The sequence below is a fragment of the Martes martes genome, assembly GCF_963455335.1.
Source record: "Martes martes genome assembly, chromosome: 4".
Taxonomy (NCBI): Eukaryota; Metazoa; Chordata; class Mammalia; order Carnivora; family Mustelidae; genus Martes; species Martes martes.
The window spans coordinates 8,455,628-8,481,460 of record NC_137891.1 but is presented as its reverse complement, the minus strand read 5'-3'; the positions used below and the strand labels follow the sequence as shown (position 1 = coordinate 8,481,460).

Below are 25,833 nucleotides of genomic sequence, written 5' to 3'. Positions count from 1 at the left end.
AACATGAGGTAATGTCTTTCTGGGACCAAAAGATGGCTCACTTACTGTCTGCTATAAAACGCTGTATTTTATCATCAGGATAATGTCCTTGCTGATGGAGCAACTTTTCTGGCCCACAGGTCCCCCAGCAGGTGAACTGTGTGTCTCGGGTGCCACCCGCCCGGGAATGCATCCCTGGATTCCTCCCCTTCCTTTCCCCCCAAATCCTTGTGAGACGAGGATGTATTGGAAGGAAGGGAGCAAAGGAGAATTTGATGTGATTGAAGAAAGCCAAGCCAATGAATTTGGGGCAGACACTGTAGAAGACAGATTAACACAGAGGGGAGAACTTTTCTGAATGTTTACGTTTTTGTGACCTTGAGAGTCAGCTCAGCCATGAACTCTCTGGAATTCGACCAAACCAGGAAGGTGGTCAGGTGGAGCCTGACCTGCCACCGAGAGCACAGGCTGTGTCTCGTTTAGTTCAAGGTCTCTGGTACCGTACCCACATGGGGGGCTGCTTAGTGAGTAGATGGACAGAGGGATGCACCAATGATGCTGACTCACGACGGGCTTGCTGGTTGACCCCCACGCTGCCTGCTCCTCGGGGAGAGAGCAGGAAGGGCTGGGCTGTCTTATGTATGGGAGCTTTTTTGAGCGTTCCTTCTGGGAAACTTTCAAGGGGTTCACAGGCCAGTAACCAGGCAGAACTGCTTTCTGATTATTCTTTTTCCAGCTGAATGAGATTCAGTTAATGGAACACTTAATAAGTTCTTCTGGGCCCCAAGCAAAGAGAGACATTCCTCTGCTCCTGGAAATGAATTTCTGGTGTCACAGCCACAGAGCCCAGATCAGGGAGAGGTGACGGCTGCTTGAAGCTCTTAACTGAATGCCTGAGGCAGGACCGCCAAGGTCATGCCCCCAGCATTGGGCATCCCTCTGCTGAGAGCCCCAGGCCTACATTATCAAAGGGGAGCTGCTGGAAGGCTCTGTCTCAGTGCCTGGCTGCTGCCTGCCTCGGAGGCAAAGGCTTGTGGTGTTTCAGGATCACATAGGAACATAGGGAGGACCATGTCTCTCTGTTTCCTTTTTCAGGTAGGGAAACCAAGGCTCAGGGAGGGGACATGACTTGCCCAAGATTGTGTATGAGTTCTGTGTTGGCTCTAAGACTAGAACCAGGAGTCCCTAACTCTCCAAATATGTTCCTTCCAGCACACCTGGTCCATGAGCTGTTTCAGCAGGTGCCAGACAGGGGTCAGTATCCTCACAGATGGCAGCAGAAGTAACCCCTAGGCAGGACAAGTCTGCCCGAGATCACAGCCCACTAATGGCCCCGCCAGGACACCTGTGTGTCTGCTTCAGCCCTTTCCCTAGCCCCACCCCCACCTCAGGCTCTGCCTGATGGGACTTCCCTCTTCTGAGATCAGATTGAGGTCCATGGTACAGCCCCAGGACAATTTCTTGCTCTATTTCTCTAGTTTTGAAATCCAGGCTCCTGCCCGGCTTAGAAAAACAAGCCTGAAGTAGTGGAACAGAGTGTGGATCAAACATGTGGTTTGAGAAAAAATACAAAGCAAGGAACAACTGGAAATATGGAACTATTTCAAATGTCACCCAAGAGTGGACAGTGCAAAGATTAAGGAACAAGAAAAGTAGTTTCCTATTAGATACATACCTTCCTTCTGCCCCGTTCAGTTTTGTTCGATTTTTCTCGCTACACAGGCACAACCACCTGCCTCGCCCCTGCAGACACGTAGAGGGAGGCAGATGGAGAAGACAATCGAGGCTGGTAGCTATGTTGGTCCCAGGGCCTTTGCACATGCTGTTCTCTCCTGCGTAGAATGTTCTTACCCTAGAATCCACATCATTTGCTCCCTGGCTGTATTTATGGTTCTGCCCAAAAACGCTCCTTGGAGGGGCCTTCCCTGATCACCCTAAAATAGCATACCTGTCACTGTCCCCAGGCTCGACTGCACTTCCCATCACAGACTTAATCGCAAGATGACACTTCATTGTATACAGAACTCCTTCTTTCTGGCTTTGTCTCCCTGCACCAGGAGGGCAGAAATGTCACCTATGACCCTGCCTGCTGCATCCCCCATGTGGGGGACAACGGTGGGCTCCCACAATATGTGCGAGCCGGAGGTAGGGTGAAAGTGCTCAGAGCTCAGAAAGCAGAGGTTCCTGTGGGTTTGTGCATAGTGAGAGGTGGAAGGGGGTGGTCCTTGATCATTGTGGGGTCTCGGGGTCCTCATGTGGGAAATGGGATGGTGACACTGAGAACCTCAAGGCAGCCCCGCCCACAGACGGCTCAGGGCAGCGTGCAGCTCTGGGCAGGTGCCCTCTCAACCCGGGCCCTTGTCTTGGGGGCCTCTTTGTCTCCAACTGGGCAGATCAGCCACCCTCAGGAAGGGAAGGCCGAGCTCGGCTTACAGACTTCCGTTGGCTTTTGAAAAAACAACAAAACCAAAAATACCATAAAACCACACTGTGCATCTGTGCAGCTGCCGAGAGCTGCGGCATGCAGGCGTGGGTCCTGCCCCGGGGGGTTGGTCCTCTGTGGCCGAGGCAGGATGTGGGGCACACAGCGTGGGATGGGGGCACCTGGCTCTGCTGGGTGGGGGGCACGGGCCTGGTTCCCAGAGAGTCTGGAGCCTCGCAGTGAGTTCCAGGGAAGGGGGGAATGTCAGCCATGGGGACGGAGGGGCTCAGTGTCCCCCAGGTGTGTGTGTGGCTCTGGGTCTGTCCCGACCAGGGTACCCACGGAGGATGGGGCTGTTTTATCAAATACCACCCCCTTCTCAGTTCCCTGCCCTGATGGCTTTTCTTTGTCAACTCAGAACAGGAGCGTCTGTGTGACCAGGAGAAAACAGGGATGGTCCGAGCCACGGTGAGGTTGCAGAACAGGCTGAGGGAGTTATCATCAAAACCTCACTGCCGCTCTGGCTGGGAAACCACAGCCAAGAATCCCTACTGTACAGATGGACAAACTGAGGCCCAGCAATGGGAACACACTTAGCAAAAAAAAAAAAAAAAAAAAGAAAGAAAGAAAAATATGCATGCATGCAATAAAATAAAATAATAATACAAAATAAAAAAATAAAATAGAAAATAAATATTTTTAAAAATTCACGTAGCGTCACGTGGCAGAGCCATGCCTGGAACCAGCTGACCAGACTTCAGGACGAGGACATTTTTTTCAGCCAGCGGTTTTCAAATTTTCTTGAAACTGGAGTCTTCCCCAAGCAGAAACTTGCTACTTCAACAGCTTTTCCGGGCGAGGTGGTGGGGGAGATCCCCCAGGCCGGCTGTTGGGTCTCACCACCCCGGAAGCTAGTTTGCAAAGCCAAGTCACACCCCCTCCGCTCTCTGAGAGCTCCAGAGACCTAACCAGGCAGTTAATCTGCGGTCACGTTACTAAATAGGGTTGTTTGTTCTCAAAGAGTTTTCAGAAACAGGTTCTAGGAAAACTTGTGAAAACAACAGAGTGGGTTTCAAGGACGAGGAAGTGGAGATTGGCACCCTCAGTGACAGGAGGGAGGGGGCGGGAGAAGCAGTGGGACCAGGAGAAAACAGGGATGGTCCGAGCTACGGTGAGGTTGCAGAACAGGCTGAGGGAGCAGGTTAGCCCCCGGCAGGCCCCCAAGGGCATGTGGGAGGAGGGCGCTGGGGGTCCGAGCTGGCATCAGGCCCACGCTGGACTCCACCTCTGCTACCTGCCTGACCCCCTTCCCACCGAGAAGTCAAGTGTCCTACTTTCTGAATCACAAAGATACGTCCACTGTCAAAATAATCTATCCGTACGGTCTGCCTGTACGACATGAGACAGGCTTTATAATCAGGCACAGAATGCATTTCTCGTGCCATATGTGTTGGCGACCTGTTGATGTGTTTGAATGTGGCAAAAAGGGAACGCACTCGGTTAACCAGAACTTTCTGAAGGTGAGAGGAACGTCCCATCCCCTGAACATTGCCCCACCGCCTGGGATTAGAAAGGACCGCCTTCAAAACATCCCAGATGTCTGGAGAGCCTACTGTGTCCTGGGTACCGCAGGAGGCACAGCAGAGATACAAAAACCCGGTCACAGGTCTCCCCAACTTGTGTGGCAGGGGGACAACCATTTCAACACAGTTCAAGGCAGAGAGAGCCGGTGGTTAAGAGCACAGGTTCTGAAGTCACAGAGAGCAGGGTTAGAATCCCAGCTTTGCCACTTACCAGCTGTGCCACCTCGGGGGAATTCCTTAACCTCTCTGAGACCCCGTTTCTTTATCTGAAAAATAGGAAAAAAAGAATACTCAGACTTACCACAGCGAGAAGGCATGAAGATCTCCCTAGAGAGCGCCAGCCATGTACACAGGAAGTGCTCTTTTGAGGGCAGAGCCCTGTCTGACCCCTGCTGAGGGGAGAGAACAATAGTTACCTTCAGAGGCTGGGTCAGAGTCAGGGGAGCCAGTGGCAAGGCTCTGTGCTCTAAACCCTGAAGTGAAAACCTCGTACCGCCTGATCTCTGAGACCACTTCCTGCCCGAGATCCAGACCAGGGGTGGGGGTGCGCTCATTCAGGGATCCCTCATGCACCTGGCAGGATTAGCCACTCCACACTCACCGCCTTTCATGGCAGCCCGAGGCAGTTCCAGCCTCCTGTCAGACCGGGAAGGAAACTGAGGCTCATGCAGAGTGCCCTGGTTGGGCCTCAGGGGCAGCGAGCAGCAGAGCGCCGGGGCTGGAAGCCATTCTGCCCCAACGGCAGAGGACAGAGGACTTTTCAGGTGCACTTGCAACAGGTCTAGTGGCGAGTCCCAGATCACACAGAGGTGGGGCAAGAGTCTGATTCTAGAACATTCTAACCGGCAGGAATCAGACAGCTGGGCATTTTGCAAAGGGAGAGGTTACGTGAATCTGAGAATTAGGGAGATGCTATTATTGTTTTACCCTTTTTATCCCCCTAGATGCTGGGGGGGTGCTTCCTAAACAGTAATAAGGACAGATGAAAATGCCCCCCCTCACCCATGGGGTGAATAATAACTCCCAGCTTGTAGCAGCTTCAGTCGCTTGCTGTCTTGGCTCTTGTCACCTGTGAGGCATGCAAAATGCTTTCCCCCTGGGAGTGGGGATGCAGAAAAGTTTCTGTAGCATTCCAATTTTAGTATGCGTGCTGCCAAGGCAGGAAAGAAAAGAACTTTCTGAACAGTCAAGACCACCTGGGCTTCTTTCCCTCCCTCTCACCTGAGCGTACCTGTGCCTGAGGACCTGAGCTCGCTGACCTCTGCACGTCAATAATGGATGACCCAGAGGCCCATGGGTGCTAATATTACACAGAGGCCACCCCAGCCAGCAGGAGGGAGTCAGTGTTCAGGATGGGATGGCCTGCCTCCGAATCTCCATGGGAACAACATGAAAGGAGAAATTTTTGAGAAGTATAAAATAGTTTAATTAATTAAAGTAATTACTTTCCAGAATAAGCAGCATGGGTTGCAGGCACCCTCTCTCCTGCTGCCTGCAGGGGAGCATAGAGGGGAACACAGTCCTGTGTAACTAACACTGGGTGAGCCTCAACGCCATCACAGCCATGGCTGGGGGATCACCAGCCTGTCACTCCTGGCTGCGCATCTTCTGTGTGCCTCAGTCTCGTCATCTGTAAAGTGGGGAGAATGATAGTGCCTCAGGTTGCTGAGACAATTAAAGTCAACATATATGAAGTGTTTAAGGAATGCCTGGCAGATAGTAAGCGCTCTCTAAGGGCTAAGCGGCCATCCTCACCATCACTACCACCACCACCATCTCCATAATCATCATCATCTCCATCACCATCATCACCATTATCTCCATCACCATCATCATCACCACCATCATCTTCATCACCATCCTCACCAACACCATCATCCTCACTGTCTCTATCAACATCATCACCATATCGTCACCATAAGCATCACACCACCATCACTATCATCATATTATCACCATCATCAACATCATTGTCATCATCATCTCCATCACCATCATCATCATCATCTCCATCACCATCATCATCATCATCATCCTCATCATCTTCACCATCAACATCATCATCACTGCCATCACTGTCTTTACCATCACCATCATCCTCACTGTCTCTACCAACATTATCACCATATCATCACCATCATCACCACAACACCATCACTATCATCATATCACCAACATCATCATATCGTCACCATCATCACCATCACCATCATCATCATCTACTCCAGCCCAGATGTGACACATCTTATGGGAAGTGTCATTTGCTCCCATTGCCTAGATGAGGAACTTGAGCCTGTGAGAGTCCAAATGCACTGAATTATTCATCATGCCAATAATTAACTAGCAGTGAGCTGGGAGGAGGCCCAGAATGTGTACATGGTGCCATCCCTCCGGACACTGTTGACCTGAGCTGAGCCACATCAGGCAGTGACTTCGAAAGGCAGGCTGTCCCTATGTCCCTGATCTTTTTCTCCTTAGCTGATGGATCCCTTTGCTAAACAAACACCCTCAGGCACAGCCCTTCCTAAGCAAGGCCAGATGTGTTTGGGAAGAAGAAACAAACATGGGAGTTTGGAGGGTCACCACCGAATCCCACCACTGGTTCTGAGCCTGGTTGTTCTCTCTGAGTGGTCATTTGAGCTGAACACCCAGACTCATGAGCAAGACCCAGAAGCTTTCCCAGACACGAGGCAGTAGGAGTGAGTTCTCCTGATGCCCATCCACCCCCAACCGTGTCAGGCGGGGTCATCACAGTGCTTTACTGGTGGAGAGAGTATGCGTGGGAGGGGGTCTGGAGAATCACTGCCACTTCGGACTTCCATACAGCATCTTTGTAAAAAGATCTCTTGGAGTCCATTTTGGTTCTCAATATTGCCCAATTACCTTGGTGCATACACACTAGGGAATACTCTTCAGCCATACAGAGAATGAAATCTTGCCATTGCGAAATACTTGTCCGGAACTAATGGATCCTGGTGATGTGACTAAAGTCACAGCAGGTTAGCAATGCCCAGGGCTCCCCAAACCTGGTTGGTCCCCCTTAACTGCCTCCTGCTTCGCTTTGGGATTCCAAAAATGTACCTTCTGAGCACCTGGTCTGCACCAAGGGGTAGGTGCCAAGGACTTAGAGATAAATGTTTTGAGGAATCACCACTGCAGGGAAATACTCAAGTCTAATGTGGTACAAGCTACAACCAAGCACTAAGAGCAGCCTAGCTTCTGTTCAGCGTGTCCTTGTGAAGCCCTACTCCCCAACATCACTGTATTTGGAGACAGAGCCCATGGGGAGGTAACTGAGGTTTGATGAAGTCATAAGGGGGATCCTAAGCCCACAGACCGGCAGCCTTGTAAGAAAAAGAAGAGACACAGAAGAGCACTCAGAGCGCACCCATGCAAGAAAGGCCAGCGAGGACACAGCGGGAAGGTAGCGGTCTGCAAGCCAGGAAGAGAAGTCTCAGGAGACACCAACTTGGACAGCACCTTGACCTTGGACTTCCGGCCTCCAGGACTGGGAGTAAATAAGCTTCTGTTTTCTAAGTCACCCAGCTGTAGAACTTTGGGATGGAAGCCCCAGGAGACTGACACAGTGCTGTAATTACCATCCCCATTTTACAGATGAAGAGACTGAGCCATCAGGAGGAGACGTACCTTCCTGAAGGCCAAGCAGTTCCTAAGTGGTAGACCCAGGGGGTCAGACCTATGCATCTGGCTGCAGAATCTAGCACTTTATGGCCGACTGCATTATGCAACTGTGTAGTTTCCCCCTCCCTGCCCCTTCCCTGTCACTGTGAGAGAGCTATCCCTCCCTGCTCCACTGATGTTGGCTTGGGCCCTGTCTCTTTCTTTGCCCAGCAGGATGTGAACAGGTACAATATGTACCATCTCTAAGCAGAAGATTTAAATTTGATTATGTGGGGTTTTTTTTAATGGGGATTTTCCAGCTCTGGCATAAGTGTGGGATGTCCTAGATAATGATTCCCTTTAGCCTGGGCCTTAGAGATGACTCAAGGCACATCATTGGCCTGCACTTGGCCCACAGTTTACATGTCATACGAAAAAGAATTACACATTTATGGTAAGTCACTGAGATTTGGGGATCATTTGTTATGCAGCAGAGTGGACACAAGTAGGGCTCATTTTGTAATGATCCTATCTCCAACCAACCAACCAACCAACCAGCCCACATTCTGTCTGTAAGAATGAAGTAGATGCTCAGAAGATCTGACTTCCAGAACCAGCTCTGTCCTTCACCAGCTCCCCATGGCTTTCATTTTTCTGGGCCTCGATTTCTTCATCTGTGAAAATAGGGATCATAACAGCACTGCATTCTGGGTTCTTGCAAGGATTCCCCGAGAGGTGATATGAAGTTCTCAGCGTGGTGCCTAACATAGTAAAGGCCTACTATGCCCATGGTTGCCACCTAGGATGATGATGCGATGTGTTGAAGCTGTAAGAGTTCAAATCAAGCGCTCCTTTTTCAGCCTATCTTATAGCTAGTGCTCCCTCGGCCAGTCAGTGTGGAGGTCCACATTTTACAGGAGGAGGGTCAGAGGCTGGTCCTGCTCGGGGAGGCAGCAGGAAGTAGGATGAGCGAGGAGGCAGGAGGCACTTGATTCTTGTGAAGGGGAAGATGGGCTCCCCTAGGCCCAGAGCTGTGGAAGCACGGTCTACAGAGAAGGGGGGGAAGAAGGTACCTTGAGGGGCTGGTTCCCCTTCTCCCATTCCTGTCCCACTTCACAGAGGAGAAACTGAGGCCCGGAAGGGGGAGTGTCTTTCCCAAGGTCACACAGCTGGTTAGCATCAGAACTTGGACTAGAACCTTGATCTCCTGAGACCAACTGAGGCAACATTCCACTGCCTCTTGCTCACTGATGATGAAATGAGACTCATTCTTCATGCTGCCTAGGAAGGCAAATGTCAAGTTTCTCTATCCTTGTGGGTAGATTTACCAAAACTCCATAATTCAACAAGCTTTCCTTTGAGTCACTTCAAAACACCCCCTTCTCTTTCTGGGAAACTCAGTCCTATTCACACCCCTGGCTCCTGGAGTGGGCAGTGGGGTAATGTGCTGTGAATACAGTTCAGGGCACAAAGTAGGGGTTAGTGGTTGCAAGATTTGTTTTTTTTTGGGGGGGGTCCCTGTTTGTTGGTCCACTTTCCCCCAAACCTTCCAACAGGCACTGTGTGAGGAAATTCAGCACAGGAAGGTAAGGCTCTGCCTTCCAGAGCTGCCAGTCAGGAAAATGAGACTGGAGGCTCTATTTTAGAGAAGAAACAGACCGTGCCAAACAGGGAGGGGGCTTCAGGGAGGAGGCGACCCCACGCTGGCTCTAGAAATATGGGAAGAAGACGATAAGGCAGAAAAGAAAAAGAATTCCAGAATCTTGGAGGGTAAAGTTTTGAAAAGGATTCAAGAGGACAAAGGTCTCAAGTTTTTGTTTTCATTTTTATTTTGCAGGGTATGGGGCAGAACTGACACCGAGTGACAGGTAGAACAGTTCACAATTTCAACTTTCAGGGAGCGTAACTGAAGGAAGCTTCGTTCATCTGAAAAACGGGGAAAACTGAGGCCAACTCCAAGATGTAGAGAGCACAGAAAGTAGAGGTAGTGGGTCCCCCTGGAGCAGAATTCGGATCTGCTTGCCATCTAGGATCATAATGTCCCCCTCCAGGGAAAAGCTGGGGAAGTCTGCTTGTGGTCCATTATAAAAGACCACAGTCCTTCAGCTGTGAAGCAAAGCCACGGGACATGGGGTACAAGTCGAAATGATGCAAACATGAAGCGCGGGCTGCCCAGCTGTGCTGGGAATGATAAAGTCCTTTGTCTCTGACCCAGGAAACTCATGTTTTCTGCCAGCATCTGCCATCAGGCTAATTGCTAGCTAGTCTCATGACCACTCTCCCAGCTAGCAAGTAGAGTAACACCTCAAGATTTCCTCAGTCCTGCACGGCCACTGGCCACATGTGACAACTTTTGATTAAAATTAAATACAATGTAAAATATAGCTCCTCAGTTGTATCAACCAAATTTCTAGCACTTAAAGGCTTTAGGTGGTTGGTGGCTATGGGTTTGGACAGTACATATAGGGACCATTCCCATCACTGGGGAGGTTCTCTTGGCAAGACCTGGTCTAGGAAATATGAGCACAGGGTGTGGGGTTCCATCCTTCCTCCTACCACGTACTGGCTACGAGAACGTGAGCAAGTTACTTCTCCTCTTCAAGTTCCTCTTCCTCATCTCTAAGAACAGAAAAATGGCTGACCTTGTGGGTTCTTGTGAGGATTCCACAAAATAACCCATACAACAAACAACCCATATCTAGTCTGGCCCTGTGGGAAGGGCTCCCCAAACAAGAGCTAACATTTTTAGGCCCCGAGCAAATGCCAATTCCCCCTTCACACCGCAGGGAGGGTGGCGGGCAATACCAGGGGTGCGACGGAACAGGAAGGAAGGTAGCAAAACACAGAGGGGCACAGTAGGAAGCCGGGCCCAGAGGTCCGGCCTTACCCCAAAGGCAAGTGGGAGCCTTCGAAGATCATAGGCAAAGGGATGCCTCATCTCCAGCTACCCAAGCTCACAGAGGCAGCATGGAGAGAAGGAAGATCACAGGCTTTGGGACAGAAGACATGGGCGAGATTCTCCCCAGGCCACCTTCGAGTCGTGAGGCCCTGGGCAAGGCGTTGGGCCTCAAGAGCCAGAGCTGACACTTTGCAGACACCGGCATCGTGAGACCCACCTCACAGGGTTCTTGAGAGGGTTAAGCGAGGTGACACGTGCAAAACTCCCAGAACAGTCTCTGGCACACAGTAGGGACGCTATGGAAAGCAACTCCATTCCTTTTTCTCCTCTCTGGAAAAGAAGGCTGGCCCGGAGGATGAGCAGGAAACCTGAGTGGCACAGTGGGGCAGGCATTGGTAACCAAGAACTGCTGGGCTTTCCTTAGGTAGCAGATTACTCCCAGTGACCTACGGACCTTCACCTGGAGAGGCAGGTTTCAGGTTTTCATTTTCTTAGCTGGGGTAGGCTACTTGGAAGGCTCCGGGTCCCTGGAGAAGAGAGATGCTGTTGGCGCCCAGCCTGAATGGCCGTTCCCCCCTTAGCTGCTGTGGCTTTTGGCTCCAGAGGACTGCCCTGGCTAGACAGGAACTGCCTTGCAGGGAAGGAGCCCACAGCCTGGCCCCTATCACCCCCAGGAATGATTGAGGTGCCTGGGATTACATGATGCTGACATCCTTTGCCTCCGTGTGAAGCCAACCCTGTCACGGGCACGCTTTGTGTTCCGGGTTCCCGTGGAGTCAGCTGAGGGTTGACTATAGCTGGAAGCACATCCCTGCTTAGCTTCTCTCCTCCCCCTGCCCACCCCGTCTCCCTCACCCCTGCCCCATTCTCCTGGAGCACCTCCTTAGTAATCCACACACACCAAATACCTGCCTCAGGCTCTGCTAGCCAGGTACAGAGATCCCTGCGTGAGGCTCGTCTGAGCAGTGACTGCCAGTTAGAGAAATCCTCAGGAATGAAATGCTCTCAAGTGCAGAGAACTCTTCAAGAGCAAGGAATGTCTTCAGCAACCCCCTGGTCCAAACCCTTGGCTCCACATGAATGAGCAACCAGGGGCCACCAGTCATTTAACAAGGACTCCTCGGGGCCCAGAATGTGCCAGGCTCTGTTTAGATCCTGGTGATACAATGGTGAACATTCACTAACCAGCCAAGGTCCCCTCCTCTTGAAGCTCATACATCAAATCAAATAGCAGAGCATGGCGAACACTTCTGCAGAGAAAAAAGTGGGCAGGGAGACTGAACGATAGCCCTGTTTGGAGGCGGCCCTGGCGTGACTGCTCAGTCGAGCCACCAAATGAGTCACCCATACAAAGACAGGGGTGAGGGAAGCAGAGTTCAGGACAAGGGGAGAGGCAGAGCGAGATCAAAGGGCAGAGACAAGTGGGTTGTCCTCAGCACGGAGCCCAGTGCAGCGCGAGCGTGCCCAGCGAAGGGGTGATTTTACAAGACGAGGTCAGACAGCGAAGCGGGACCTGATCATGTCAGCCCGGGAGCGCGGGGACCTGTCAGCCAGCAAATGGGCAGAGGTGACTCTTCCAGATTCCCTTTCCCAGTCACTTCCTCAGGGTTGGCGCCATCCTTGGGAAGCCGGGCAACACACCTGTTCCCACCCGAGCTCCCAGGTCAAGACCACGTCTCACGTCGGGTTTTCAATACCAGAGATCAAGCTTCTCGAATGAACCGAAGAGCAGCCTTTTGAGCACCAGCTTCATGTTCCAAACTGCTTGCTTCTCTGTGCTTTCCCGGGAAGGTGCCCATCAGACACAAGGCCGATAAATATTTCATCGTCTTTCATTTCATCCCACATCAAATGAGACCCAGCGGCAGGAGGCATTGGCAAGATTGGCGGGAGGTCGTCAGAGACGAGCTGAGGCAGAGGGTGGACTTTTGGAGGGGCCCAAGGCTCTCAGAAGGCAGCTAGCTGTACCTCCTGCCACCTGCTCACCAGGCAACCTGAGACCAGTGCCGAGAGGGTCAGGAGCCTCAGTATCCTCCTCTGGAAAATGGGCACACCAGTAGCCATGAGAGAATGGAGTGAAGGCGGCTCTGGGACTTGGCACAGGTGTCTGACCTCACCACCACTGACAGCGTCGTGGGCCTGGGCCCGGATCAGGGGGATGGGGGGTCCTCCTCCACCCGGAGTGGCCACCGTGGCTGGGAGCAGCTTGGGGACACAGGGTGAAATCCCTCATGAGGAAGACAGGGGACGGAGGAGGACTCTGAGGAGGCCAGGCTTTGGCTCTTTCTCCCTAAGTCCTTACGCTGGGCAATTCTTCCATAATAACCAGTGACCTTTTCAAACATGATTTTAAGTAATCAACAGAGGGGCTTGTGGCCAGAGCAGATCGAGGGCAAGGAAGGAAAACCTTGCCGTTCTTCCTCCTTCAGCCTCCAGCATGATTATCCCATGCCCGAATTAAATCCTTGTGATACACTTGCCCATTCTGGCAGTAAATACTCATCTCAGGGGTTTTAAAAGATCAGCAGACACAGTCTGGAAATTCTCATCGAGCCAAAGCCTACTAAGGACAGAGAAGCAAGGTTATCTGGGGGTATGCAGAGGTGGATGCACAAGGGATCGGAAATCCTTGGGGAGGTAGCAATGATGAGTATCTGGAAACGTCCCAGCACATCTGATAATACAGAAGGGCGACTGTCTTTAGTGAACAGCTACTATGTGCCCAGCAGGTCACATCCAACAGCTGCCATTCACTAATCAGGCACACGTGCACTGTTACAAACCCCTGATGTGGACTAAGCCATCTCATCCCGCAAACAACCTAGCATTACGGGCCTAGTGGCACCCCATACCTAGGCAAGTACAGAGAGGGGAAGTCACTGGTCCAAGGTCACACAGCCAGAAGGTAGAAGAGTCAGTGCCTGAATCCAGATTGCCAGGTTCTGGGGCTGAGGCTGGGAGTGACACACGCCATCCATTCATCTCCCTCCCCTTTGGCTCCAGACCTTGAGAGTTCCACAGGACCACCTGAACTCTTAGGGAGCACCCACTGAGGTTCAGAAAGGTGAAGAGTCTGTCTGTGCGTCCTTGGAGACTCAGCCCAAGCCTCGCATCTGCAGGGGGCCCTGAGGCTAAGCAAGCCAAGGGGGTGGGAGGGAAGCAGAAGGGAAGAAGGAGAAAAGCCACTGGACGCGCAGACCCAGAGAAGGAAATCCAGCTCTCCGTTTGCCCTTTGCAACACTAGGTGGGGTTTATGAGTTTTTAATTAAAAATTTTGACAGACAAGCTGCATCCTACATGTCGCACTGGGTATAAGCACACCTGTGAGAAAGGATCAGAAGAGGCCCGAGGGGTCAGTCAGTCTCCTCTGGCTTGGTATAAAATTCACATGCGACTCTTTAACATTAAGCTGACAGCCCGGTCCATGGAAGGGTCCAGAGCTGGGGGGGTGCAAAGGGGACTGGTGGCTTCCGTGGAAGTTGGGGGATCCTCCCTTGGGGTCCCATGGGGGCTGCCCAGGACTAGCTGGACTGCACAGGTCTTTCAAGTGTCTCCCGAGAACATATCTTTCAAGGTCAGCAGTGAGAACAGAGGTCAGAGAGGAGGGCACAGTGCAGAGGAAACCCCTCTGGAATGCCACCCTTCACTCTGGGCCACCGTGTTCGGCGTCCCGATGCCTCTGGCCTTGACCCAGTCCTGTGCCTCTCCCTGCAGCAGCGCCCTCCCTCACTTCTTCTGCGAGGGACTTGGGACCCACCAAGGCGCAGGGCCGCGGCGGCACGTCCAGGATGCCCCGTCTAGAACCAACTGGCAGAATTAATCACTCATGGGGGCATTTTGCTCACGCCACTTTTGAGTACTTTTTTCTTATTCTAGCTTTCCCCCCTTCCCCACTTAATCTTGGAGTGGGAAAGTCCTCTTTTGAGCATAAAATTCCGTATTTACATAAAGGAAAAGACAGAACACATCAGAAGTGCAAACTTTCCTAAAGCAGGAGCTGGGAAACTAGAGTCCGGCCCCTGATTTTTGCAAATAAAGTTTTACTGGAACAGAGTTGTGTGCATTTATTTCCATACTGCCTGCAGTGGCTTTTGGGCTACGATGACAGGCGAGTAGCTGTGACACAAAGGCTGTGGTTCTCAAAGCCTTAAGTATCCACTACCAACCCTCAAGGAAATAGGTGTCTGGCGCCAGCTGGATGGAATCAAATATCCTGAGCGACAGTGAAAAATCAAGGTGAACCAAGAAGCAGATTTGCAGCATGCCAGGCACCTAGTAGCCATAATGTATAAAGAGCACTTATAAAATAAGGACACACACACACACTTAATTTCTAAAAATGGGAAACAACAAAAAAAGCAAATCAACTGAGAAGAAATGCCAGCGACCAACTAGCTATAAAGAGTGGCTCCAGGTCACTGATCATCGAAGTGATACACAGGACAAAGAGATGTCATTTCTTCCCTATTCGAATCTCAGGGGTTGAAGAAGGAACCACAGGACTGACCGACCGATCGTTCGTCCTTCTGTCTCTCTCCCACCAGATGTAGCATGCTCCCAGGCAATGGGGAATGGGTGTGCTTTGCTGTGGTTTCGGGGTCACCAGGAAGCTCAGAGTGCCCCAGAACCACATACCCTGGCTGTCTATCGTGTCATCAGCATGGTGTACAGAGCAGACCCCATGTCTTTCAGGGTAATCCTCTCCCTCGGCCTACTGTTGTCTCCATTGTCTGGAACTCTCTGTTCTCCTGCCAAGCAGGCCTTGGTAGAAATATACACCTCTGAGGGATGAGTTCTTCCCCCACCAGCTTGGGGAAGAAAACCTTCCCACAAGACACTACCAGCCAGCTGGCCCACCCTCCAGAGACCACCCCCTGCTTTGCCTCCCTGGGCCACCTCTTTCTGCTTTGCCTCCCACATTCTCTCTTGTTCTCTCTGTTCTAATCCTACTAACTCCACATCTGGTCTTGAATTCTCCAAGCTCATTCCTGCCTCAGGGCCTTTGCACCTGCTGAATGCCGACCCCTCCCTAACATTCCTGCTCTAGTTCAAGAGGAATTTAAGGCCAAAAGTAATTCCCATTTCTCTAGCATTTTCTTTGGCAATCTGGATCCATCTGCCAGGATACACTCTCACAATAAATAGCTCTGTGAAGGCTAGCAGCACAATTACTAAAATGGCAATCCAGTGTCCCAGCTAGGACATCATGAACCGGGGCAGCTCAGACTCTCGTAATTTCAAGCCCAGGTTCATTTTCCTAGGCCACGAGGTTGACCACAAAGAAGAATAAACATCCCCCACTCGGTCTGAGATGTCACAGGCAGTCTCTTTAAAGAACGCTGGTTCAAGGGTAAGGACACGTCCTTCAATCAGACTCCACACACTCAGTGGGCGGGACCCTCTGGCAAGAGGCCAAAGGTGTTCTCTGCACCATCGGGCTGAGATTTATTAGCTCAGCGAGCCTACAGACTGCCCACAAGCTGCCCTCCCGGCAGCAGCGGGCCTCGCCATTACTGGCCACGGGTGGGCCTGCCACTTCCTGTGGACTGGCTGCCACTCAGAATGTACCCTGTGCCAAGCTCCCAGCCAGGCTTTTGCTGAAACCATTCCAGGGTCACTTCTGGCAGAACAGTAGCTGGGCAGTCCCATGCAGGAAGGCTCAGAAGCCCCAGCCCTCCTCCCGACTCTGTCCTTACAAAGATGTGTGACTTAGAGAAAGGCCCTAACCCTCTCTGGGCTTTAGTTTCTACTTCGCAGAAAGGTAACACCAAGGAGCCCCTCAGGGTGGTGGACAACATGCCTATACTAAGCCACAAAGCACTTTGGGTCACCAGTCCCTGGGGGACCCTTGACAAGTTCCCGAATTCTTAGCCTTGGTTTCCCGATCTGTCAAAGCTGGTGTTAAATCAGAGGGGGTTGAAACTGCTGCCTCATGGGCCTGTTTTGTCTGTGCCAAAACTCTGAATTAGCTAACACTTTTAAAATCAGAAAACTTCACATGAAAATCTGAACCTCTGGCTTCCTTTGCTAGAGGAACAGATGATCCAGGAACCCGGGGCTCACATTCCCCCGGGGCTAGGCAACAGCCATCTCCTTTGGTCAGGACCTGGTCAGTCTGCCGGTCTGCTGCAGACTCCACTATTCCCTAGTGCTGACCCAGGCCTCTTTATCACACCTGCACTCCCCACAAGGCCCCTGTAGACCCAGGAGACGGTGACCCCTGGACTAGATATTCTAAGGGCCCCCTCTGCTCTGGCTTTCCATGACTTTCCTGATATTCACACGCCACTAGAGGCCGCCCTGCCATTCCCTGGGGTAGGGAGTGGAGGGCTGCCGCTCATGACTCTGTGAAGGGAGAGGCCCTGCCTTTGCCAGGATTCCGATCCGGTCAGCGGAAAGATGATAGCTCTTGGAGGGTACTGAGCAGCCATCGGGCCACACAGAGCTCACACCGCCCTCCCTAATGACCTGCAGTGTGTAATCTAGCCCCATGGAGAAACCTAAGGAAGGAGGACTTTTTCCCCAGGCAATTTCCTGATCGTACAATTTCAGGGTTGGAAGGGACTTTAAAATGGCATCTAGACCAACCTATCATTACTGTCTTGCTGTTGGCCCAGCACTGCTGGGAACTGAAAAACACAAGATGTGGCAAAAGCAGCCCCACCCGGCAGTCCTCCCCGGCTGCGGAGGCCAGGAGAGGAAGCAGGTAATGACAACACAGGATCACAAGGGCTCTGGGACCCCACAGCCACCCGGCACTCAGCCGTAAGAGGGGCCAAACACAGCGCATAAATAATCTCCCCAAATTCTCCAAAGAACTCTCCCAGGAAGTGCTGTTTCTCATACCTGGTTTGCAAGGGAGGACTCTAAGGCTCAGAGAGGTTAAGGCCCTTGGAGGAAGTTGCACAGCCCGTAGGATGCTGGAGCAGACTTTGATCCTGGTGATGTGAGACCCTAGAACTGGATTTGTACTCACGACTTTATCTTGCTCTTCGGGAAGGGCAGCGTGGGGAGCAGAAAGCAGAGGCCTGGGACCAGAGCCTGCTGAAGGGGCAGACATCTATCTTTCTCTTGAAGGATATGCAGAAGAGGGAGAGAGCCTGGGGTTGGGGAGGGCAGGACAGGCACAGAAGGCCGGAGCCTCCTTAGCGATCCAAGAAATGCACATGCAAACAAGAGGAGGCCGCCCTGGACCCTGATGAGCCTGGCACAAATTCTCAGGCACCATGAAGCCAAGTGTCCGGGGTACGTGTAGACCCAGAACCTCATGCTGTGCTAATGGCAAAGTAGACTTGTCAGCCCTACGAGGAACCACCAGAAGTACTGGGGCAAGTGACATATAGGCAGGCTCCATGCCCCAGCAACACTACTCCAAGGCGAACACCAGAGCCGTCCAAAGTTATCAAGGAAAGTATGGAGTGCCTTCCAGAATGTTCTTATATGTGCGAGAGGAAGAAAAATCCCGGCTCATAGAAATTTTTTTTAAAAAATGAGGGAACTGTTTCTGTTATAATGTCAAGGTGACAAGAGTCAGGAAAGGGGCTGATGAACAGGACGGCCCGGGGGGAGTCCGGGATTGGATGCGAGCACAGATGAAGAACTGGAGAAAGGAATGCAGGCAAGAGTCGCTACTCCCAGCAGTCCTGCTGTGGGACCTGCGAGAAGCTCTTTCCATTCGCCCCCACTCAGCATTCATTCATCCAACACGTCTGCACTGAACACCTGCCATGGGCCCCGTAACCCGCCGGCCGGGAGGACCGAGGCAGGGAGCCACGCGGATGAAGCCGCTGCGGTCCGAGGTGCTCCAGGGAATCAGCAAAGCACGAACCGCATTCTCGGTCAGAGGTGCAGAGGCCAGTGATGAAGAGGGAAGAGGAGGGCCCAGAAGGAGCCGGCGGCAGAGGTGTGCATGCCACATCCTGCATGTCCTACGGGTCGTCCCAGCTTCAGGCAGAACTTAACCTAGACCACCATGACACCCCTAGACGCCCAGCACGGCTTCAAGAAAAGAGGTTGAGCCTGGCCCACCTGGAACCTTCCCTGGGAGCTCTTGGATTCTGACCCCGCTCCAGGGGCAACAAGAGACCCCCCCCCCGCCCCCTGCAGAGGAGGCCTTGCTCCTACCAGCTGTGCGGGGTCATAGCCTTCTGTCCAGAAGGAAAGGACATTCGTGTGGGGCATCGAAGGCCTCAAACAATAACTTTGCTTCCACTCTGCAATTCCCCTCCAGGAATCCCTACTCCAGGAAACGGCTTGCCTCACGGTTCTGTGCCCAAAGAGGTTTATCACCGTGTTATTTTTAACAGCAAAATGTGAGAGAGCTCCAGCGTGCCCCACCTTAAGGAGGGAATTAAGAACAGCGAGGTGTGTTCAAGCGGCCATTCTATGACGGAGAAGTCTCCATCGTTAGTAAAGCCCCCGAAGAATTTAAAATAACATGGGGAAACATCTGCTGTACTGTTAAATTGGAAAAAAACAAACAAAAGAAACAATACCAGAATCAAAACTACAGTCTTAACAATATAGGAACCAAAAATGCAGAGAAAGGAAATACTCTAAAATGCTAAAATCAGTACTTTCTGGGGCGATTTTTGTTTTTTGTTGTTGTTGTTGTTGTTGTTGTTTTGCTCTGTTTTGTTTCCTCCGGGCCATTATACTTTTTCTCTGTTTTCAGGATTTTCTTCAGAGGTCATGGTCACTTTCATGGTAGTCAAATAAGAGGATTAAAAACAAAACAAACCCTAAACCAGTAATGGCACCTTTAAAATTTTCTCTTGCGGCCCAGTGCTGGGCTGGCTGGGTTGGCATCTCCCCAGAACCTTGACCTAGTGATCTCCCCAGGGCTGTATGTAACGAGAGAGCCTCCCAGGATTGGGGATTTCACTTCCAGAGGCTTAGGCCTCTGGGAAGGAGGAAAATAGGGAGCAATAAAGAAGACCAACAGGTAAGGATCGTGTGACCGTGCAGAACCAGCAAAATATTTAAATTAAATTTAAATTAAAAAAAAATTAAATTAAATTAAATTAAATTAAAAAAATACAAATGGCTCCCAGGAATGACGGCTTGGAAAGACTGTCCTGGACCCCCATGCCCCTGAAGGCCTCGCCAGGCCCACGATCCCCAGCTGGAAAGTCTGTGGGATGGTGGCAATGTCACTCAGGAACATAGACAGGTCCTTCCCGGACTTGGGAAGCTGTGGCCCAGGCTCACTGTGGTTCTATCTCCTCATACCCCTCCCGGTGGGAAGGTAACACAATGTCTTATATCACACATCAGGGCTGAAGGTCCGGCTCAGAGAGGTCATCCACTTGCCCGAGGCCACACAGCTGGTCAGGGACGGAGCAGGGAATGGGACTCAGGCCTCGCGATCTGTAGCACTCTACCCCAGGGCACAGCTGGCCCAGGAGCCATGTGCTGGCATCCAAAAGTCTGGGTTCCAATCCACATCAGAGAGTCACTCTCGGCTGCAGGTCTCGCTGGTCAGCCCCGAGGAGATCAGGTTTCACCTGTGAACTGGAGGTCCCCCCCAACACCCCACCCCGTCCAGCACAGACAAGATGCCGGACAAACGGGCGTTAGAGCAAAGAGATCAGCATGGACTCCCAGGAGGAGAGCTGGCTCTGCTTAGACATTTGGCAGAATGTTTCCACACTGCTTTCTGGCCCAAGAGAGCAGGTTTCTGGCCAACTGTGCTCAATGTCTGTCTAATTCCAAACAGATGGGTCTGCGCCCTGCCCCCAACTCTTCCTCCAAGGCCTCCTGCCCACCCCCCTCCCCTTGCTTCAGGGGCCTCCTGCCTCTGACAGGACTGGAGGGAGGAGCTGCGCAGGGTGGGGGGAGGGGCTGCCCCTTCTGAGGGCTTGCTGGCTCTTCCTAACACCACAGAGGCAGAGACTGGGCGTCTAGACCCGCACTAGTCAGAGGAGGAACAGACCCCATCCCCTGGGGACACCTCTGTCCCAGCACACGTCAGGTCACAACCACCGGAGTCTGATTCTGGCTCTGTCAAATCTTGGCTGGGACCACTGGGCAAAGGTCTTCCCCTCTCTGTGTCCCCATAAAGCAGGCATAGCCGGGCTGAACCAAAGCCATATTTCAATGGGCCCGAGGGTTCAAGCAAAGGCTTAACAAGAGGCACACCACGGGGGGCGGAGATGGGCTCGGCTGTCACCTCTCTTGCTCTGTGTCATATGCACAGTCTAGTCCCCTGGGATCCCCAGGACCTCCCTAAGGCGGGTAGCATGGTAGGCACTCTCCCCATGGAACGGACTGTGGATCGCTCCCCAAATACTGATCTTTAACAAGGGTCGAAGAAGTCGTAATCATCCCAGTTTTTCAGATGAGACTTGGAAACACAAAGAAAAGAACTCGTTCGAGGTCACCTGGCCTGGACGCGGCCCAGCCAGGACACAGACTCAGGAGGCTCCCCCCAGGACAGAGCCCTTAACCACCAGGCAGCACGACTGCCTCCAGCAGACAGCACCATTCCGCAGGCGAGCGGATCCTGCGGCTTCTCCCAAAGGCTGTGCCCCCGTACATTGTTCTAGATCAGGAGGAAGACAGCCTCGAGGAAGAACTTTAAGGTCCCCCACATCCAGAGCCAGCCAATCCGTGTGGAGTTCTCACTAAAAGGGTCTGTCTAATCATAGTGTTTGCTTCAACCAGTGAATGTCTTTCTTTTTACCCAGCCATTTGTCTCCAGAGAAAAAGGTTTCCACGGAGGGGCCAGGAGCCTCGCTGCTGTTGGGTTCCTGAGATAGATTACACGTCGGAGAGAAATGAGAGAAGACTGGGACTTTCGGGCAATAGCGAAACCACCGTAAAACCCTGCCAATTAGAGGGCTCAACAAAAAAATGGAGCTACCAGGCGTCCGGGGTGGAGGGAGCCCGACGTGTTTTCCTGGACTTGCAACACTACCCAGCATGACGTCGGAGGGGTTGCTCCCAATTTCAATGCATGAAATTCTGCAGCTGAGGGCAGTAGGTGGGAGGTGCTTTGGTTCCCGGGGGCACCATGGACGGGGAGGAGCTACTGGAAGGACTCAGGACGTGGGGACAAGGGACCACATCTGCTGAGAACCCAGGGCGTGGGGATGGCGGGACGCTCAGGTACATCACTGGACTGAATTCTCAGGACCCTTCAGGCAAGCTGGGTCTGGCAGCGCCAGGAGCCGGAAGAGAAAACAGAGGGTCAGAGAGGCAAGCAGACCTGCCCAAGCCCACCTGAGTACTGATTCTTGAACTCAGATCTGGCTGATCCCGGGACACCCATCCATGGCCGCTAAGGCTCATGTTTGCACGGTCACCCCCAGGAGAAGGGGCTGCTTTCGAACAAAGGATGAGGTGAGGTGTTGTTTTACTCAAGGTGGAGGGAGGGAACTTGCCTCTATTTATTTATAGGCCCAAAGTCCAAGAAGGGGTTTGAGGGTGTGGATAAGGCACTGGATTGGGAACTGAATCACTCAGGTTTAAATCTTGCCTCTACGATGAGGGGTGCGTGGGGAGCTCAGCCGGTTAAGCGTCTGCCTTCCGCTCAGGTCATGATCTCAGGTTCCTGGTATGGAGTCCCAGGTTGGGCTCCCTGCTCAGCGGACGGTCTGCTTCTCTCTCTCCCCCTGCTCACGCTCTCTCTCCCTCTCAAATAAATAGATAAAATCTTAAAAACAAAACAAAACAAAACAAAAACAAAATCTTGCCTCTACTATGAACGTTGTGTGATCTTGGGGAGATGACTTCAGTTCTCTGTGCAATGGTATCCTCAGCTGGGGAAAGGGGGCTGGGGTGGTAGCTCGTTTGATCCACGTGCTTCCCTCCAGCTCTGGATCCTATCGCCGCATGTCAGCTCAGCACGGGCGTTAGGAGCAAAGGCCCCAGAGCCGGATTGCTAGGTTCGAGTCTCAATGTGGCCCTGCATTCCATGAGCTCAGGCAAGTCGCTTTTCTGTGACTCACGCTGCCCTGCATAAAATGAGGATAATGATACTCAGGGCATAGGCTTTTGTGACAATTAAGTGCAAATAATGTGTGTGGAGCGCGTTGGGGGAGTGCTCTGCCTCAGTGGATATCAAGACTCAAGCCACAGCCATGCAGAGCCCAGGACAACCTCACTGCAGGAAGGAAACAGCTTGCCTGTTTGGGGCGGGGGTGGTCTCACCCCTCAGTGCCTCCTTTCTGGGGGACTAACGGCAGACAGGACGCTCCACGTGCCCCAACCCCCTCCCCAGCTCACAGACACGTCAAACCCTGAGGGCCCTGGTCATGACTGGGTGCTTAGAAATCTGTGGGGTTGCCCACTGGCTTCCAGAAGGGAGGCATTCCCAGGACGTCAGCATCTAGAGGGCTGAGCCAAATCCTCCCAGAGGACCCTCGAGGGGGCTGTGCCCACCCCCACCCTGAGCTCATTAAACTCATTCCAGAAAGGTCCAACTGGAGGAGGGGATGGTGTCTAATATCCCCAGGGGGAGGAGGGTGGTGCTCAGCTTAGGTGCCCAGAGGGAAGGCGCGGGTCTCATCCAGAAGACCAGGTTCAGCAGCTGTGGAAAGGTCATCGCTGCACTCACTGACCCATCCCCAGGCTCACTGTGCTGGGCTCCAGGCTAGTCACGAGGGCGCAGAGCTGAGTACAGCACAATGGGACCCCCCAAGAGCCCCTGTCCCACGAGGGGCCGTGGGAATCTGTAGACAGTGCATACGCATGCTAATTCAGCTCTTCCCCTTTACAGCCAGAAGGAGTCGAGACCAGGGGTCAGTAAACAACAGCCCACGGGTCAAAGCCGGCCTGCCTCCAGTTTTTGTAAACGAAGTTCTGCAGGAACACACCTGCGCCCGTCACTTAAGCTCGGCCCGTGGCTGTTTTTGCTCCGCGACAGCAGAGTCCAACAGTCAAACCGAGACCCACAAAACTGAACATATTTATGATCTGGCCCTTTACAGATCAAGTGTGCTGCCTCTGCAAGCCCGGGGCCACCTGGATCCCTCTGGCACACTCAACGGTGGTGAGAGGAGAATGTCCCACGGGGATAGGGACAAGGGCAGAGGCCAGCATGAAAGCAGATGGGGCATCGGGGACAGTTGCCCAGGGCGGTGGCCCTCCTGCTGAGGTGATAAGGGCTGGACAGACCCCCTTGCTGGGTGAAGAAATAGGGGTGGGCATTCTCGGGGGAGGGATGGCACACGTGACGACACACGGATGGTGAAACACTGAGCTGCTCGTACGTGCAGTGCAGGTGTAGAGGGGGGCACACGGGGGACACCAAGGCCTTTGGGGCAAACCTGTAGCCATCGGTCCCAATCCGGATGGAACAGAGCAGCCAGTGAAGGACTTCCTAGTTCTCTAGCCTGGTACAGGTGACACACTCGGAGTTCAGGTCACCTTTTCAGAAGTTCGCCCAGTCCTCGCTGCATAGAATTTAGCATCTAGCAGGGGAATCTGACAGGCAAACGCCAGGTAGGATGAGCTGAGTGCCCAGGAGGGGCACAGACAGAACGGGAGTGGGGTTCTGTGGAAGGACGAGATGCGTCCATCTGGGAAAAGGTTGAAAAGGGTCCCAGGGGAACGCCAGCATTGTTGGAGAGCCCTAGGAGCTCAGATGTTGGGAGCGGGTGCTCCTGAACAAAGATAAGAGGTCACAACACTCAGGACCGGTGGGCAGTCCCACTTGGCAGGTAGAAAACTGAAAGACCCAGGTAATGGGGAGAAAGATGGGCAGGCAGATAACCTTGCGGTTGGGGACAGAAGGCTAGAGGCCTCCCCAGGATGACACGGGCACCCAGAGGAGGGGTAAGGCCCAGCGAGGGGTGCAGGCGTGGTTTCCCAGAGGAGGCAACGTTGTCACTGGAGGGGCTTAGGGAATTAGCTGTAGGATGTCACTGCTGTCCATTGAGAGGCACAATGTCACACTTGGGAAACGTCAGTCACCTCAAGACCAAGGAGGCTACCACGACAGGCCTTCCCCCTTGTTCCCTGACCATCTGCTAGCCCCTCACTTGTTCTGTAGGGGGTCCCCCTGTGTCTGCTGCTCAGATTCCCTGGGCATGCTCCTGCCCACTTAGGGTGTGGTGACAGCTGTCCCCCAGGTAACACATGGACAAGGCTGTCACCTCCTCCAAGCCTCCTGAGGGTGGCCAGCCCCAGCCACCCTCCACTGGCTGCTCTAACTCTCACCACTTCTCACCCTCCTACGAATGCCAGACTCCATTTGCTAACTTCGGAGTTAACCAGAAGTCCCCCCATCCAGAGATACAATTCACAAGGGATTGCTTGTGAGTTACCGAGGCATTGCCAGCTCTCTGAGGTCCACCTGGCACGAAGAGGCATTCAGTCAATACTTGTTAATTGATTTAAGGAATCAGCCAGAGTGGGTAGCCACAGTCCCCACCGGAGGAAGGGGAGCCAGCATTTCAGCGTGACATCTCCCAGATTCCTTCACGCGGTTCCCATGCTACAGTGACAGATCGAAGCCAACTTTTTGTCTTTTTATTTTTTGAACTTCTGTGTCTTTTCAAAGGCTAAGAGGATGCATGTGCCTTTGTAGAGTTCATACCGCGAGCTTCCAGACTAAAGTATTTCAGGACAAGGCTCCAGCGTGAGCTTCGCCCCTGACGGAGCACAGTGCAGCCCGTCACGTGCAGCCGGGGCTTCAGGAAATCCCTGGGTCTAGGCGCTGTGGGGTCCTTCTTTGATTTCGGCCCTGCCTAAGGGGCCAGATGTTCTCACGCTGGTGGCTCAATGAAGACCATTACGTCACAAGCAAACAGAGGAAGAGAAAATGAGGAGCATAGTCCAGACTTGTCACCCAGCCCTTGACCTGGTTTCCAGGGAAGCGAAGAGGAGGGGAGCAGTGACCTCTCATCTGGGGCCTGCACTTAAGGTCCTGCTTCATGAGGCACTGCCTGCACAGAACCCTAGCTGTGTCCAAAGGTTCCCCCGCCTGGCAAGGGGACAGAAATGCCGGCTTAAGTAATGGCTGTATTGAAAATTCAGTGTCATAGAAATGATGTATAGTGGGTGACTTCTGTGGCAGTAACTTTAAAAAATATTTTATTGGTATTAGAATATGCATAGTATATGTGATAGGAAGTATATATACACACAAATATATGCACATTCACATAGGGTATATGCATATATACGCACAAAGAGCATACATCTGCGTATGTGTGCACAGACAGCACAAACAGCATTTAATACGTGCCTGGCACTGTTCTGAGCATTGCACGTATCCACTCATTTAATACCCATAGGAATCTTATGCAGTGGGTTCTATTATCCCATTCTATAAAGGATGGAAATGAGGCAGAGAAAAGTCAAGTACCTAGTCCAAGGCCACT

At 52.5% G+C, this 25,833-nt stretch overlaps 1 protein-coding gene across 1 annotated transcript in view; it reads right to left on the bottom strand.

Annotated features, from left to right (window-relative positions):
• Positions 1–25,833, bottom strand: part of ST3GAL1 (ST3 beta-galactoside alpha-2,3-sialyltransferase 1) — a 67,743-nt gene that overhangs the window by 30,251 nt on the left and 11,659 nt on the right. Inside the window, exon 2 of the mRNA XM_080800961.1 lies at positions 4,196–4,250. The gene's annotated coding sequence lies outside the window, so the exon portion shown is untranslated. The remainder of the gene's footprint in view (positions 1–4,195; positions 4,251–25,833) is intronic.